General features: G+C 37.1%; 1 protein-coding gene across 3 annotated transcripts in view; it reads right to left on the reverse strand.

The window, feature by feature from the left end:
- Positions 1-15072, reverse strand: part of ICA69 (islet cell autoantigen 1-like protein) — a 196201-nt gene extending 181129 nt beyond the window's left edge. Inside the window, exon 1 of one of the 3 annotated variants that reach the window (XM_090390956.1) lies at positions 14987-15072. The gene's annotated coding sequence lies outside the window, so the exon portion shown is untranslated. Of the gene's footprint in view, positions 1-9883; positions 9997-14986 lie in introns of those variants that run through there. The other 2 variants (XM_090390958.1, XM_090390957.1) reach the window with 2 other exon arrangements.
- Between the last annotated feature and the right edge of the window lie 1316 nt (positions 15073-16388).

The following is a 16388-nucleotide window of genomic DNA, read 5'->3' on the forward strand; positions in this document are numbered from 1 at the left end:
CACAGACATCCAGGTGACCAGATCCGTGCAAAAAAAAAAAAATCCAGATGGGGCCTCAATTAATGCCTTATTCAGTGGCACATTATCACCTCCTTAGTGTCCTTTGCACTGTGGCAATAATGCATCCTCTGAACTTCAGTTCCCTAGCCTCCAACATCCTTTGCCTACTCCACCTCACTGAACAAAGCATCATTAATATACTTCATTTGATCTCCACTAGTCCAACCACATAATTTTACCTTTGGCAACAATACGACATTCCCTTTCGTCTTTCTAAAGCAGCAGCCTATTCAAATCCTCTTGTAACACCATCAAATCAGAGCTGTATGAACTGCTAAACTGGGATGGGGGGGGGGGGTTAGTTCTCTCCAATTTAATACTATCAGGGAAAAAAAAAAAACTGAATATCTCTTCTCAAACTACCAGCTGTATCTCCTTTATCTTGAACAATTGTCATCTTATTGTAAAATACTTAAAATCAAAACCAGCTTGAAATTTGATACTCCCCCCCCCCCCAACCTTTAAAAGTCTCTGTGCAATGCCACAATCTTGCCTTCTTTCCACATTTATGGAACTTTAAAAGTGTTAAAAGTAATTAAAAATCCAGCTTAAAGATAAGGCTTCCTCTAAATTGCGATGATGATATTCTGCCTGTATCTTCCCCACTGCTGGGTGAAGGCCTCTCCCATTGAGGGAGTGTTGGGTCTTCTTCTCCCATGGTGACCCATTCCATATTGGAAGAGTGTACATATATTTGTATGAATGAATGCATGCAAGTGAAAGACAATCACAAACATCCATGGCCTAGGTAAGATTTGAACCCACAGCATTTTGGTTAAAGAGCAGATACTCCAACTGCTCAGCCAACTTGGTCGAATCTCTAAATTGTAAACACTTTCAATCACATAACAATCTATTAAGTGCCATGCAAATGATATTAATCATAATTATCCTTAGAGAATCATCTATGGCACATAGCTACACTGATGAAAGCCAAGATATAACAAAATTAATGTTGCACACAAATAGGGGGAACTGAAGAAACAATGATTACAGGTACAGTCAATTTTTTCATCCATTTTTTTAAAGCACACATTACAACCTGCAGATCTTATGGTTAGCTTTGATATAGAATCTTTATATACCAATGTACCTCTCAAGGAAACTTTAAAATTACTTGCTGACATTGTTCCTCAAGATGTTATAAAACTATTCGATTTCGTAATACATTCTGAATATTTCGTATGTCAAAATAAATTTTACAGCCAAGTAGAAGGAACAGCCATGGGAAGTCCTCTTTATCCTGCTTTAGCCAACTTTTATTTAGAACATTTAGAAAAAGTTCTCTTCTCATCTATTTTCCCTCAACCATCTTTTTGGGTAAAATATATAGATGACATCTTTACTATTTGGCCTCTCAGCAAAAATCTTTACCTTCTTTTTTAAACAGTATTAATTCCTTGCATCATCCTATAAAGTTTACTATGGAAATAGAAGAAAACAACCAGTTATCTTTTTTGGACAATCTCCTCATCCAGTCAAATATTCTTACAACTACAGTATACAGGAAACCAACGTTCACAGGTCGTTATATTCTTAAAGAATCAGCCCATCATCCATGTCAAAAAACAGGAATTATAAAATGCCTCATCAGAAGAGCCAAAACTAATTGTTCTACTTTTGTTTATCTACAGAAAGAACTTTCTATTATCCAACAACACATGAAACTCAATGGCTTTTCTAAAAAAAAAAGTACTCAACATCTTCTCAATTCTTATAATCCTCCACAAAACAACAAAGTTTCAATATGTCGAGTGCCTATTCCTTATATCTCCGGTATTTCAGAACCTATCGCAAGAATTTTAAGGAAATATGATTTAACAGCTATGTATTCACCTATTAACAAATTGTCTTCATATTTTCCTTCTCCTAAAGACAAACACTCAACTTTATCTCTTCCTGGAGTTTATCAAATTCCTTGCAACTGTGATCTCTCCTATTTTGGACAGACTGGACGTTCTGTTGAATCCAAGAACATCAATCCTCCATTCTTCACAACAAACCTGAAAAGTCTGGATTGGCTCAACACGGGATTGAAACTGATCACAGCATCTCTTGGTCCAGGACTCGCCTCTTACATAGATCCCGTTATAGGTTTGAACGTTTGTTCAAGGAGAGCATGGAGGCCTTGCTCCATCGTCCCAACCTGAATCGTAATGACTGTATATCTATATCAAAAATCTGGGAAAGTCTAATCAAGATTACTCTTTTTTTTTTTTTACAATCATGTTTCTACTTCAAAATATTCCATTTTATACTTAATACTTAGTGATAAAACATCACGCGCCATGTTCTATTTTTAACGATCTATTGTTAGTATTCTAGCTTGTATTTTTTTAAAACTGTTCTTGTAATACCACTGAGGATGGTCTGCTATTTCCAGACCGAAATATTTGGTTAATTAAATATCTTTCTTGTGTTTACGTGCATATATCATTCAGTCTTATGTCACAAGTATCCTTAAAACAGCAAATTTAAATGCCATACTTCCTGCAAATTTCTTGTGGCCTTCATTTTCCTCCTTTCCTGAGCAGTTTTAATGCATCTTCTGACAGTCATTTAAATTACTTCTTACAAATTGTTGGAATATTCTTCTTTGCTTCTGTTTTAATTATATCTTTAATAACTTCCCATAGTTAATCTGGTTCTCTTTCACATAAATTGAATGCATTGAATCTGTTCATCGAATTGTATACTAATATTGTATTGGGCCATTATGTTTCCAAGATCATATCTGATTGACATTTGTGTTGTTTTCAATTCCCGTAATTTCATGTATCATAGCTACTAGTAATTCATGGTCCGTTCTACAGTCTGCACCTGGAAAAATCTTGACAGACTGAATTGCACTTCTCCATCTTCTTTGTCCAAGTATATAGTCAATTTTGATTTCTGTATTGTCCATCAGGTGATATCAATGTGTACAATCTCCATTTGTGTATTTAAAGCAGGTGTTAGCAACAAACAAAGAATTCTCTGCACAAAACTCAATTAATCTCTTCCCTGCAGTGTTATGAATACCTAAACCAAAACAACGTGTTATTCCTTGTTCTTCAGTTTCTCCTACTTTTGTATTGAAATCTCCAATAAGTAGCCATAAATCTCGCTTTGGTACTGCATCTATCACTTCTTGTAACTTGCCATAAAATTCTTCTATGTCTTCTGGTGCCTCTATAGTGAGTGCATGTATGATGGTCATATTCATTGGATGTTCACCGACTCTGAGAGAAATGATTCTGTCACTCACTGGATTATAGCTTAATACATACCTGGCCATCTTTTTTTTCCTGAGTAAGAAAGACTCCATTTTTACAACTCACCTCATGTCCTGAGTAATACATCACATATTCCCCTGACTGAAAATGGCCCATTCCTGTCCATCTAAGTTCACTTATTCCCAATATATCCAGCTTCTTGCACTCCATTTCTCAGGTCTCTTAGAGAAGGTTTTTCTGCCATCAAACTCATTCCACGAATCCAAAAATTTAATAGTCTTCTTCTGCACAGTCAGCAACATGGGAATCATTTGCTATTAAAATCCTCCTCCTTAACTCAGCTATCTTATTCCAGTAGCAGATTAACAATTTTCACTCCTTCTTACTTCTTCCAACAATCCTTTTATATCCTCATGCACACTGTATTTTTATCACTACTTAATTCATTTGTTCCTATGAACACTACCATCTCCTTTATTTTTCACTTCTGTTTCTCAATTGCATTCATCACCTTAATTTTCACTTCCACGTTGGCATGTGTGTATTGCTATCTTTATGTTGTTGATTTTTGGTTAGAATCAAAAATCATTTGTATAGATCATGACTTAAAGCAATAAGCTAATGTAAATCTGTGGAATTGGATAAGCTTCATTTAGCCACTCAACAATTTAGGTTTCAATCATATCATCCCTTTCCTTGTATTAATGAAGCTCTGCAAGCTATTTGCTCTCTCAGCCAATCCTCACAGCTAGCATTTTGAAATCCTGATATTCGTCAGAACTCTCTCTCTTGAGGTCACTAATTCTGTACGGGATAATCCATCATCATCATCAAATTCCTGCTATGTACCCTCAAGGGGTGTACAGGATATGATAGTCTACATGAAAAAATTACATCATTATTAACTTCCTATCTACAATTTTCCTCCAAATCAGTCTGTTACTTGTCAAGACTCCAACATTATCAGATCTTATATTTCTATCGTCTAAGGCACTTTGTACCGTATCAATCCACCTATATCTTGGTCTGCTTTTGGGTCGTTTTCATGCCAACCTGGCAGAGAACACTTGTTTTGCTAATCTTTTCTCTCCCATTCTATTTAAGTGACCATACCACCTGAGATTAGCTTTGCTAACGCATTCCTGGATGCTGACAATGCCAAGTACTTTCCTAATATCCTCATTTTTAATATGATACTGCCATTGATGCCATCTGTTCACTCCTCTAATCTTTCTCAGGACTCTCATATCTGCAGTCTCTAGTCTTTGGTCAAGTGTTTTACTTCTGACCCAGCTCTAGATCCATAAGTTAAAACTAGTTTGAACACTGTCTTGTATACAGCTAATTTAGTGTTCTGACTAATTTCTCTCTTATTCCATATGAATTTATTCAATTGACTTCCCACCATACCAGCTTTGCTGATTCTGTTGTCTTTTTCTATATTTAATTTACCGTCTTCAGTAAAAATCGTGCCAAAGTAGCTGAAATGTTTTACTTGTTCCACAGGTTCTCCATTCACAACACAGTTGACATTTTCAATGATTCTGCCTATTTTCATTGTCTTTGTCTTTTTATTACTGACCTTCATACCATATCTATTACAACAGTTATTCAATTTAGTCAGAGAATCTTGCAGACTTGTAGCGGATTTATTTAGAAGTATAACATCATCCGCATGAAGCAAAGAGCTGACATTAACATCTCCAATTTTGATATCATGTTTAATACCACTTTCTTTCATAATATGATCCATATAGATAATGAATAACAGAGGGGATAATGTACATCCTTGTCTCACACCAGATTTAACATTAAACCATCTTCCTGTACTTCCTTCAATTCTACTTGCTGACTTACAACTCAAATAAAGACTAAGTATTGCTTGATATAATGCCCCATTGACACCATATAACTGCAGCGTATTGAATAGCTTCTCTCTTGGCACCTTGTCATATGCCTTTTCCACATCGACAAAACTTAAATACAGATCTTTGTTATATTCCCATGCTTTCTCAACTATTTGTCGTAAAGTGAAGATCTGATCCTGACAGCCTCTATTTGGCCTGAATCCAGCTTTTCTTCCACAATTCTTCTCAACCGTTTCTCAAGTATACTTGCCTAGATCTTGCCAGGAACACTCAGTAGGGAAATACCTCTGTAATTCTCACATTCAGTTTTATTTCCCTTTTTATATATGGGTACTATGAGAGCTCTACTCCAATCATCGAGAATTCGTCCTTCTGTCCAGGCTTTCTGAATTATCCAGTGCAGCCACTGTAAGACTTTTATACCACCATACTTCAGCATTTCTGGTCGAATATCATCTACTCCTGCTGCCTTTCCACATTTCAAGCCTTTGATGGCTTTTTCCACTTCAAGTATGGATATGTATTCCTGACTGCATCCCTAGTCCGTGTTTCTTACCACCGTGCTGTCATCACTGCTTGTTTCATTTAGCAGTTTTTCAAAGTAATTACTCCATACTTCAAGGATATCTTTATCTCCTGTTTTCATGTCACCTTTATCATCTCTAACTCCTTTTACAGCACTCTTTACTCCATTCCTAAGCTTCTTCAACAACCACCAGAATATTTTGCCACCTTCTTGATATTTATTTTCTATATTCTTCCCAAAGTCCTCCCATGACTTTTGTTTAGCTAGTTTTACACAGTGTTTAGCATTTTTAGCATTTTTGCATTTGTCTCTATATTCTTTAAGAGCACAAGCTGACTTATTTGACAGGAACTTTTGATATGCTTTCTTCTTTTCCTTCAATGCCTCTTTAACTTCCTGTGTCCACCAGGGAGTTCTGATTTTTTTTATCCTTGCAGACAACCTCACCACATGCCTCTCTGGCAGAATCAATCAGTTTTCTTCAGAGTTTGCCACTGAATCTCCAAGGTTTGATTCCTGTTCTCAAACTCTTTCATTTTTTTTCAATAATCTTTCTGTATTTTAGTCTACAGTTCACATCTAACAGCTGCTCAACTTTTATTTGCTTTAAAACTTTCTTACATGTTATTCTTTTCAATAGGAAATTCAATTTTATCCTGCTCAAGACTAAATAGTGATCGCTTCCAAATTCAAATCCTCTGTACACTCTGGTGTCCTGCACCAGGAAGAAAACATCACTATCAACAGTAACATAGTCAATGAGACTTTTCTTATTCCTAGCCTCTTCTCTCCACATGAATTTCTGCACATTTTTATGTTGGAACATGGTGTTAGTAATAATTAGTCCATGTCCTGAGCAGAAATCCAACAAATATTTGCCATTATTATTAGCTTTGCTCTTTTCTCCAAATTTTCCCAAAATATTTTTGTATGTCTCACAATCATTTCCTACTCTGCTATTTAGATCCACAACAAGGACCAACTTTTCCTTTTTCATTGTGTCAGTTGCTTTTTCTAAAGCATAAAAAAATTCCTCCACTTCTACCTTAGTAGAACCTTCTGTGGGACCATAGGCACAAATAAGTCTCATTGTCCAGTTCCCCATTCTCATATTTGTCCACATTACTCTACTTGAGACTGACTGCCATTCAAAAAGATTAGTCTCGTATTTTGTGTTGAATACTATGGCTACTCCTTCTTTTCCTTGATTATCAGTGCCTGAATATAACATTTTGTATTTATTGCTCAGAAAGATCTCACCAGTTTTGGTCTTTTTTGTTTCAGTCACCCTTATTATGTCGATCTGGCTTATCTAATTCCTCAGCTAGCTCCATTTCTTTGCCATTCAGGCTTCTTACGTTGATAGTACTGATCTTTAACTCTGGTGATGTTGAGTTTAGGTTTGTTTTCAGATTTGTTCCAGTAGCTGACTTTTCGCTGTTCGCCCTGGTTCCCTGGGGAAAACAATGGGGGCCTTGTTTAACCGGGCAACGCCCCAGCCGGCATGTTGTACCATCATTTTTTATTTTGGTTTAACCAATAAGAATACAATTTGGTCGGCTAAATCCCAAATTGCCAGCCCATCCTCGTTCATTCAGTATCAAAGTAGATACCCAACAGGGTTCACCACGAGAAAGTGAGGACTGGACATTAGGTCAGAAGCCCTGGTTGGTTCTCCGCATTCCTTTAAAGGCTATGTGGAGGTCTCCTCTCAGTTATGCAGCTTTGACACTTAAGCACTCCAAGGGATAATCCATATATGGTGTATATACACTATCTACCAATGATTTTCCAGACACTTTAACAATTTACAATTGATACTAGCAGGTGAACCCTAATATGTCCACCTTTGGCTTTGATCACCTCCTGCACCCTTTGAGGGAGGCTTTCCACCAATGTGCAGCAGATATCAGGTGGAATTTCTCTCTATTCCTCCATCAAAGCAGCACTGAGATCAGCAACAGATCGAGGATGTGCTGCTCTGGTCCCTTAATCGCTGCTCCAATTCGTCCCGCTGGTGTTCGATGGAGCTGATTTCAGAACTCTGCACAGGCCAGGGTAGACGTTTAACACCCATCTCTTCATACCATTCCTTCCATAACAGCTGCAGTTTTGTGGCATGGAGCATTGTCATCTTGATAGTTACATAGGTTCATTCCATAAAACTCCACAGTGTAGGCAGCACCTGATTATCCAGAATATCAAGGTACTGAGCTGCCTTCATGGAATCACGGACAACAACCAGTGGTCCCACTACAAACGAGCTGAATGCACCCCACACCGTTACTCCTCCGCCACCAAACTTTACTGTGGGTACAACACACTGTGGTAACAAGCATTTACCAGGCTGCCTCCAGATGCACACCCTGCCATCAGACTGGAAACAGGTGAACCTTGATTCATCACTCCAGATACTGTTTTCACTGGTCAACAGTTCACATGTTCTTTGCAATAGGGGCCAAATGAGCTGCCTTGTTCACTGTTGTGATATTCAGCTTGGTGTGCCACTGCTCCTCTGTGGAACCCCCAGTAAATGGAGTGCCCATCATGGTGTTACTGGCACTCTGGAACTCATCACGGATGGTCTGTGCCAATTGTAGCCAGTTTTTGCATGCCACCTGTTTTAAGACCCTCTTGTCCCTGTGAGTCATTTTCAGTGGCTGCCCTGGGTGTTTCCTGCACTAGTAATGCTAGAACACCTCCATTTTGTTGATCGCATCGCCAACTGTTGATTTTGGATGTTCTAATTGAGCGGAAATGGCACGTACAGACATGCCACCAATGTGAACAGCCCACGATGACATCTCGCTCTCTCTCTCTCTCTCGAAGTCAATGAGTTCATGTCATGTTGACATACCACCTATATTCAACTACTACGATGAAATACTGCTTCCTACTATCTGTATACCAGTTTTAATGTTATTAACAAACCTGGAATGTTCCATAACTTAAGATAACAGGTTGTCTAGAGACGATTATTAGTAGATTGTGTGTGTGGTCTCAACCAAGTTCTTATACAATGAGTTGCTACCACTTTTGCAATATCCTCTGAACTCAATTTTCTATTATAAATTAAAGATGCCAAAAAATCATTTCCTTGCTTTAATCCTTTATCCAAGTGTAAACAAACAAATGTTGCATGTGAAGTATCTTCATGACTGAGCTACTTGTATAGTGAGATTAATAACTTCACATGAATTGTCTTAGTATTCCATAATGCAAAGCACACATCCTTTTGGGTGTGTATAGTGCTATTCATTATGGGAAGGACCACTATCCAGACCAGTTTCAACCTTTATTAAGGTCTCATCATGAAAACCAGACCCAGAAGAGATACCAAGATTGAAATAATGCATGAGTCATATGTTTCCCATATACAAATAGTAAAAAGGTGTATCACCTTATTATTAAATCACTTTGGATCAGACTAAAACTTTCAACGTCTATCAGAGAGAGAGAGAGGGATCAGAGAAAAATGTTTAAAGTTTTATCAACATCTATCTTTGATCCAGAGTAATTTTAATAATAAAGTGATACACCTTTTCACCACTTGCATATGAGAACATATGACTTCTGTATTATTTCAGTCTTGGTATCCCTTTGGATGATGAGGCTGATGCCAACTTAAATAAAGGATGAATATAATTTTTGGCAACTTTAATTTATATTATAACCAAGTGAAAAAGTTTTCATCATTATCTCTGATCCAGAATATCTTAATAATAAGGTGATTCAATTTTTCTACTTGTATATGGGAAATATAAGACTTCTGCATTTATTCGACCTTGGGATCCAGAAGAGATACCACTACCCAGACTGGTGGAAACCAGTCTAGATAGTGGCCCTTCCCATAATGCATTACACACCCACACCCAAAAGGGTGTGTACTTTGCATTATGGAATACTAAGGCAATTGCTGCAAAGTCATTAGCCTCTATATACAGGTATCCCAGTCGTGAACAAATTTCACATGCAAATTTTGTTTGCTTACACTTGGATTTAAACCAAGAATATAATTTCTTAGCATCTTTATAGTATACCAAGTGAAAAAACTTTCAACATCAATTTTCTATTAACTATCACTTCAAATTCCCCTGCCTCCTTTCTACAATACAATCCAACTAATACAGCACTAGTACTCTGAAATCAATCTCTAAATTCCAAAGTACAAGACTTCGTATTTATTCAAATTAAACTATTATGTTTCTGCTCACTTGGCCAGCTTTTATTAAAATCTTCTAAAGGTCCTTCAGTTTTACTACTGATATTTCTCCATGATTTTGCATCATTTCTTTACAAAGAACTGAATATACCTCTTTCCTCCCGCCTAAAAAAAAAAAGAAGAAGAAGAAGGAAATTATTTCCATCATCATTAACATATAAGTTGAACAGCAGCAAAACATAATAGTATTCTATTTGCTATCATGCTACTCTTAGACACCTCTACTTATCACATGACTCTTTGACAGCTTTCTAGCCAGTCCCAATTCATTAGTCACTTAACCAAAAAACAATTGTGTTTAACTGAAATTGCAATTTGTCATGTGCCAATTTGTCAAAAGCCAATGCAGAATCTAGAAATCTACATATGCCTTTCTCTTGTAATCACTTTATCATCAAATGTAACTCCTAAGATGACTATAAATAGTAAAACTTTTGCTAAAAGACCAAACAAGACCAAGATGTATAGGTACTGTTAACCAAGATAGTACAGCCATGGATGGTGGCAACAAATCCAGGAGGGTAAAGCTCGATGCAAGTAGCAGAGCCATAAGAAGAAAAATAAACTTACTAAAACAAGATCATTCTCAACAAATCCGTGATGGATTTTAGAGAAAATCTCATTATCACCTACTCTTTTATCAGAGTCATAGCTGTCCGATACGTTAACTACTATTGCTATAGAAATGCATACTGGTCTATAATTCCTTTTTAACACTAACCTTGTGCAGTCACACAATCTTGCCCTCTTCCCACTCAGGGACTTGGCAGTTGTGAAACTTGCATTAAATAACATTAAATAACAATCATAGTCATATACACAGTTACTCTGCCAGTACATTCCAAAAAATGCATGAGATCTTATTCAGTTTCTCCCAGTGTACTAATATTCAAAACACTTCTACATTTAGCTACATTAGTCACTTCCAATTGCACTACTACTTTTCTTCACTACAGCAGACTATTTAGGAATCTTTATTTCACTTATCCTGACAAAGCGACTCCTGAATAGTCCACTATATCTTTCTACTTTATACTTTTTAATTTCCAAGCAGCAATGATCCCTTTCCTATAAAGTTCCTATTTCCATGATATCAGTCACAATGAATAATAATAACAGATTACTCATATAAAATCTATTTTTATTTATAAATAATCAGCTAACACCTTTTATTCCATTACAGGAAGTAGGTGAGGCCTTTAACCCTATCTAGTGTTTGGAGACTGAGTGAGCAGTTCAATCTCCACTGGAAGCCAATCAGAGATAGCTGGCACATGCTTCTCGCTAATTATAAGCAGCAACTGATGAAGAAATTATTATTATTACGGGCAACTACAAGGAGTCGATAGACTCATCGAGGGAGGCCCTAACATCATGTCAAGAACAACTATTCGACATTCATAGTATCTATCATACCTTGCTTTGAACTCATTCACAGTCATGGCACCCATGACTCCAGCAGCCTATTCCACTCATTCACCACTCTCCAAGTAAAAAACCTAGCTCTAACACCCTTGCTAACCACACTCCTGCCCAGAAATGGGCAAACAAATGCTGCTATCTCTTGGTACCATAACCTTAACAGGATATTTTACTGTCTGAAATAGGTTCTACAGTCAATTTTCTTGAGTTTCTAGGAGGAAAAAACCCACTTGCCCATGCTAGAGATTGACTAACTCAGGAACCAGTCAAAGATAAGCTCAGATAAAGCTCCTCCAGCCAGATGACTAGACTTGAACTTAAGTCTACTTTGGGGCAGCCTAGCACAGAGGATGCAAGCACCACTTCCACTGAGCTACACAGGCCTCCTTTTTTATTTGTAAAATTTTACGAATGAATGTTTTTAGCATAAATAATCTATTATTCATTAAAGTGAGTTTTTTTTTAATTAAGAAGAAAATCTAATCACTTCTCAAATCAAAATCATGAGATCACTCTCCCCAATACAGTGCATAGTTGATACTACATCTGCAATCATTTGCTCAAATACTGTAAACTCTGAAACTTGATTCAGTGCTATTACCTTGTTTGTTTCTTGCTTCAGTCAGTTTTTCTTTCAGTAATTCTAGAATATTACTCAAATAAATACATGCTAATTATTCCTCCATCAATCATTCCTATACTGATATAACTGAAATTCCTGTAATAACTACTTTTCTTGTAAATGGGAAACTAATATACATAATCATGTCATTCCACCTCTCTTTTCGGGTCTACAGCAATACCCTACTAAATATCTCATTCTATTTATCCCTGCTTCCCTCCCCTCCATATGCATCCAACACTGCACTGCCATCAATGACTGCAAGCCGAGCACCTTTTCACATCTTCATAACTGCCTTCAACTGTTCTCCAATATTCTAATCATAGGAGATGCTATTTCCTTCCTACCCATGTGAAGAACTGAATATACTGAAAACTGCCATAAGTAATTGGCAATCTTCAGTAATATTATGCTGAATCGGCTCATACTGCACTGAATAGTTTACTGGTCTCTGATTCCTACTGATACCCTTCTAATCCAAAAAATATTATTTCTTAACCACAATAAATCACAATAAGCAACATATTATTTATTACAGGCTCACCTTAAGGATCAAACCTAGATAACTGGGAAGAAACTTCCACGTAACCTATGCATAATGTGTAGATCTTCTGATCTAGGGGGTGATGGACAAGAACCTGAAATTCAGGGGCCACATTGCACAAGTTGTGAAGACATCACATAGAATAATGGCAATGATGTGGAGAACCCTGACATGTAGAAATAGAGAGGTTATGATTCCATTGTATAAGACCTTGATCAGGCCTCATATGGATTATTGTGCATAGATTTGGTCACCGGGTTTTCATGGTGACGAGGCTATGTACAGAGAAGATTTACAAAGGTAGTCAGTGGTCTTTGGAATGTGGAGTACGAGGACAGATTGAGAGAATGTAAGTTGCAGAGTCTCATGAATAGGAGGAAGGGATATGATTGAGACATAAACTGGTCAGGGGTTGTTATCAGGTAGACATGGAAGAGATTTTTCATAGAATTGGAGAGGGAAGTAGAACAAGAGGCCATTGCTGAAAACTGTATAAGGAGGGTGTGAGCAAAGGAGTGAGAAGTAGGTTCTTTGCATGGAGGGTGGTTGGTGAGTGGAATGCATTACCTGAGTGTGTTGTGGATGCGAACACACTGAATCAGTTTAAGACATGGTTGGATGAGCATTGGAGGTCAGGTGTTGATAATAATAATAATAATGTCCAATTTTTATACCACAGAATCTACCTGCAGAATAAACAAACAAGGATTTGCATTACAAATTGCATTTTATATTGACTTAAACCACAAACAAAAATGATGATGTAACATGATGAAATGTCATATTGGCTGGAACATTGCTGGTTAAACAATACCGACACTGTTCTTAATATTTAGGAATGTTCTATTGTACGTATCATTTGTCATCCTCGACAGAAGTGAGAATAGATATCATTTATGTAAGGAGTATCAATGGAGAAGAAATGGAACTAACAGAAGAATTAAATATCAAGTTAATAAGTTTATGCACTTCAGGTTGAAAAGGTTGCATAAGATGTATCATAGTGATGGTACTGGATTGCAGGAAATTGATGAGGCTAGGGAATTGGGGATAGCGGTGGGCAGAGGGCTGAAGTTCAGAGGGCATATTGCAAAAGTTGATAAAATAGTTCAAAGTATCACTTGAATGTTGAAAAACATCCTAACAAGTAAAGAGCCACAACTTGACTACTGTGAACAGATTGGTCACCTGGGTTCTTGGGGGGCCAGAAGGTGGCAGAGAAGATTCAGAGACTAAGATGGTGACAGGTCTGTCACCAGCTTAGTCTATGAATCCTCTCTGAATAGTCCCTGTGAGGATAGGTTGAGTGTGTGTGTGTGTGTGTTATAAAGTTTAGTTGATAGGCAAAAAAGAAAGGACGTGTACAGACTTTTAAGATATTAAAGGGGTTTTAGAAAACTGACATAAAGAAACTTTTTTAATATATGACAAAGTCAGAGAACTAGAGTTCATCTCTGGAAGTTGTGTAAGAGTGTGGTTAGTAAAGGTGTGCGGACTAGACATGAATGTCACCACAACTGACTGGCCTCAACAGAGCCCTGATCTCAACCCCATCAAACACCTGTGAGATGAACTGCAGTGATGAGTGAGGTCAAAGGACATCTGCCTCACAACAGTCCAAGACCTCGTTACATGCCTACGGGAAGAATGGTCCAAAATTCGTACTGATCACTATCATACGCTTGTAGAAAGTATGCCCTGTAGGATTGCTACAGTTATTGTGGTGGAAAGAGGTCTTACTTCTTATTAAAGTGAGCACCAATGGCTGTTTGTTCCTTACACTACTATGGTGTCTGTTGACTTCTTTCCAAGCAGTGTATTTATAAGTGAAAAAATTTGAGTGTTGCAAACTTTCTATCCTGCAACTCCTCTTAACACAATATTAAATATTAGTTAATATTTCAATCTCAGCAGCAACAGATGGGAAAAAATATGGACAGTAGTTGGTTCTAAAAAGAAATACATATTTCAATAATTAAATACGCGTATGAAATATTACGAAATACACGCATCAAGTAACATTCCAGTTCTTCAGATGCGTGTATGTTCATGAAACTGCGTAATTCTCTTGCCAAAGATGCACATAGTAAAGAAAATCCCTACCACTTCCATAAATCATTTTATTTAATAACCACATGGATAACTTTTGAAAGCATGTTCTTCCAATTGGCTTTCAAACAGAAGCAAAGAATCATAATACAAATTTCAAAGAATTGAATACATCTTGGAATTTTTTGTGATTCCAGAGCATGGTACAAAACTGAATAACATACACATAAAGTTTGGCATATCACAACTAATTCTAAGCTGATAAATAATTCTACTGTTGTTTACTATTCGATTACGCTTACAGATATACTTCTGTTCACCACAGTTCCGACTTTTGATAAAATCAGAAATCAATTCATATTCATAGAGGCAAAAAAAAAAAAAAAAATCTGTGACCTTCTACGTTAGCCGTATATTTGCCGAAAATAAGGTCTGTTTTAATCGCAAAGTGCACTTACCTCACATAATATTACACTCACTTTCAAGTACAAAAGTTTTCCACCATTAACACACGGAAGCCATAGTTGTTTCGTCTGCTTCCTGCAAACGTCACATTTTCGTGTGAAGTTTCAAATATCGTACAGCGTATAGAAGAAATAAATTAAAGGAATTTCTGCGCTGATATTTATGTTTTTAAAAATAGATTTCCATCCATAAAAAACATTATTTAGTAATGGCCCTTTATAAATTCATTACCACTGAATGATTTTGGTGAATGAATTTATGCACTTGTAAATAACTTTCATTTGTGGACTGCTACGCCGGGACTTGTTCCGACACACAGACACAGCGTTAGGCCATATCAAAACTAGCGAAGATTTCAATAAGATTTATTATTATTATTTAACTCCTCTAGGGAGTCCAAAGACTCATCGAGGGAAAGTGTGCCAGCAGCATCGAACGATTGGTATCCTTCCAACTGCTAACCGCGCTCAAACTTACTTAACCGAGCCATTAGTAACAGAGGCTCTACCAATCGACCAACCTTTATGAAATATTCTCGAAATCTTTGTTAGAATCATTTATGTTCTACCGGCCTCATATTGTGATATCTTTCAGGATTATTATTATTATTATTATTATTATTATTATTATTATTATTATTATTATTATTATTATTATTATTATTATTATTGTTATTATAACGGGCAACAACAGGGAGTCCTTAGACTCATCGAGGAAGGCCAGGAATCATGTTCATCACAACTATTCGACATTCACACAGTATCTATCATACCTTGCCTTAAACTCATTCACTGTCACAGCACCCACTACAGACTCTGGCAGCTTATTCCGCTCGTTCAACACTCTAAAAGTAAAGAACCCAGCTCTAACACCCTTACCAACCACACTCTTGCCCAGCTTCCATGGATGTCCCTAGTCCTCCCACCACCACCAGCCCTGTTCTCAAAAATATCCTCTGAATTAATCCTATAGAAACCCTTCAGTAATTTGAATGCCTCAATCATATCTCCCCTCCTCCGCCTATCAACCAATTTCTGTAACCCACAAATCCTCAATCTGTTCTCATAAGGTTCATTCCACAGACCTGCTATCATCTTGATCACTCGCCTCTGGATACTCTCAACCTCCACCCCATCAAGAAGAAACCTAAGTGACCAAATTTGGGCACAGTAGTCGAGATGGGGTCTTATCAAGGCTCGATACAGCAGAACAATAACATGCTTGTCTCTGCTGGTCAAAGTATTCTTCAGCAACCAAGTGATTTGATGAGCTGATTTGGCCACTTTTGCAATGTGCCCCCTAAACTTCAACTCCTTATTCACCAACACCCCTAAATCTCTCGCCATATCAATTTCCTGGAATACAGTTCCACCAATGTAGTAAACTGCTGCTAAT

The sequence above is a fragment of the Typopeltis vanoorti genome, chromosome 3, assembly GCF_054136105.1.
Source record: "Typopeltis vanoorti isolate ZY-2024b chromosome 3, IOZ_Tvanoo_1.0, whole genome shotgun sequence".
NCBI classification, from domain to species: Eukaryota; Metazoa; Arthropoda; class Arachnida; order Uropygi; family Thelyphonidae; genus Typopeltis; species Typopeltis vanoorti.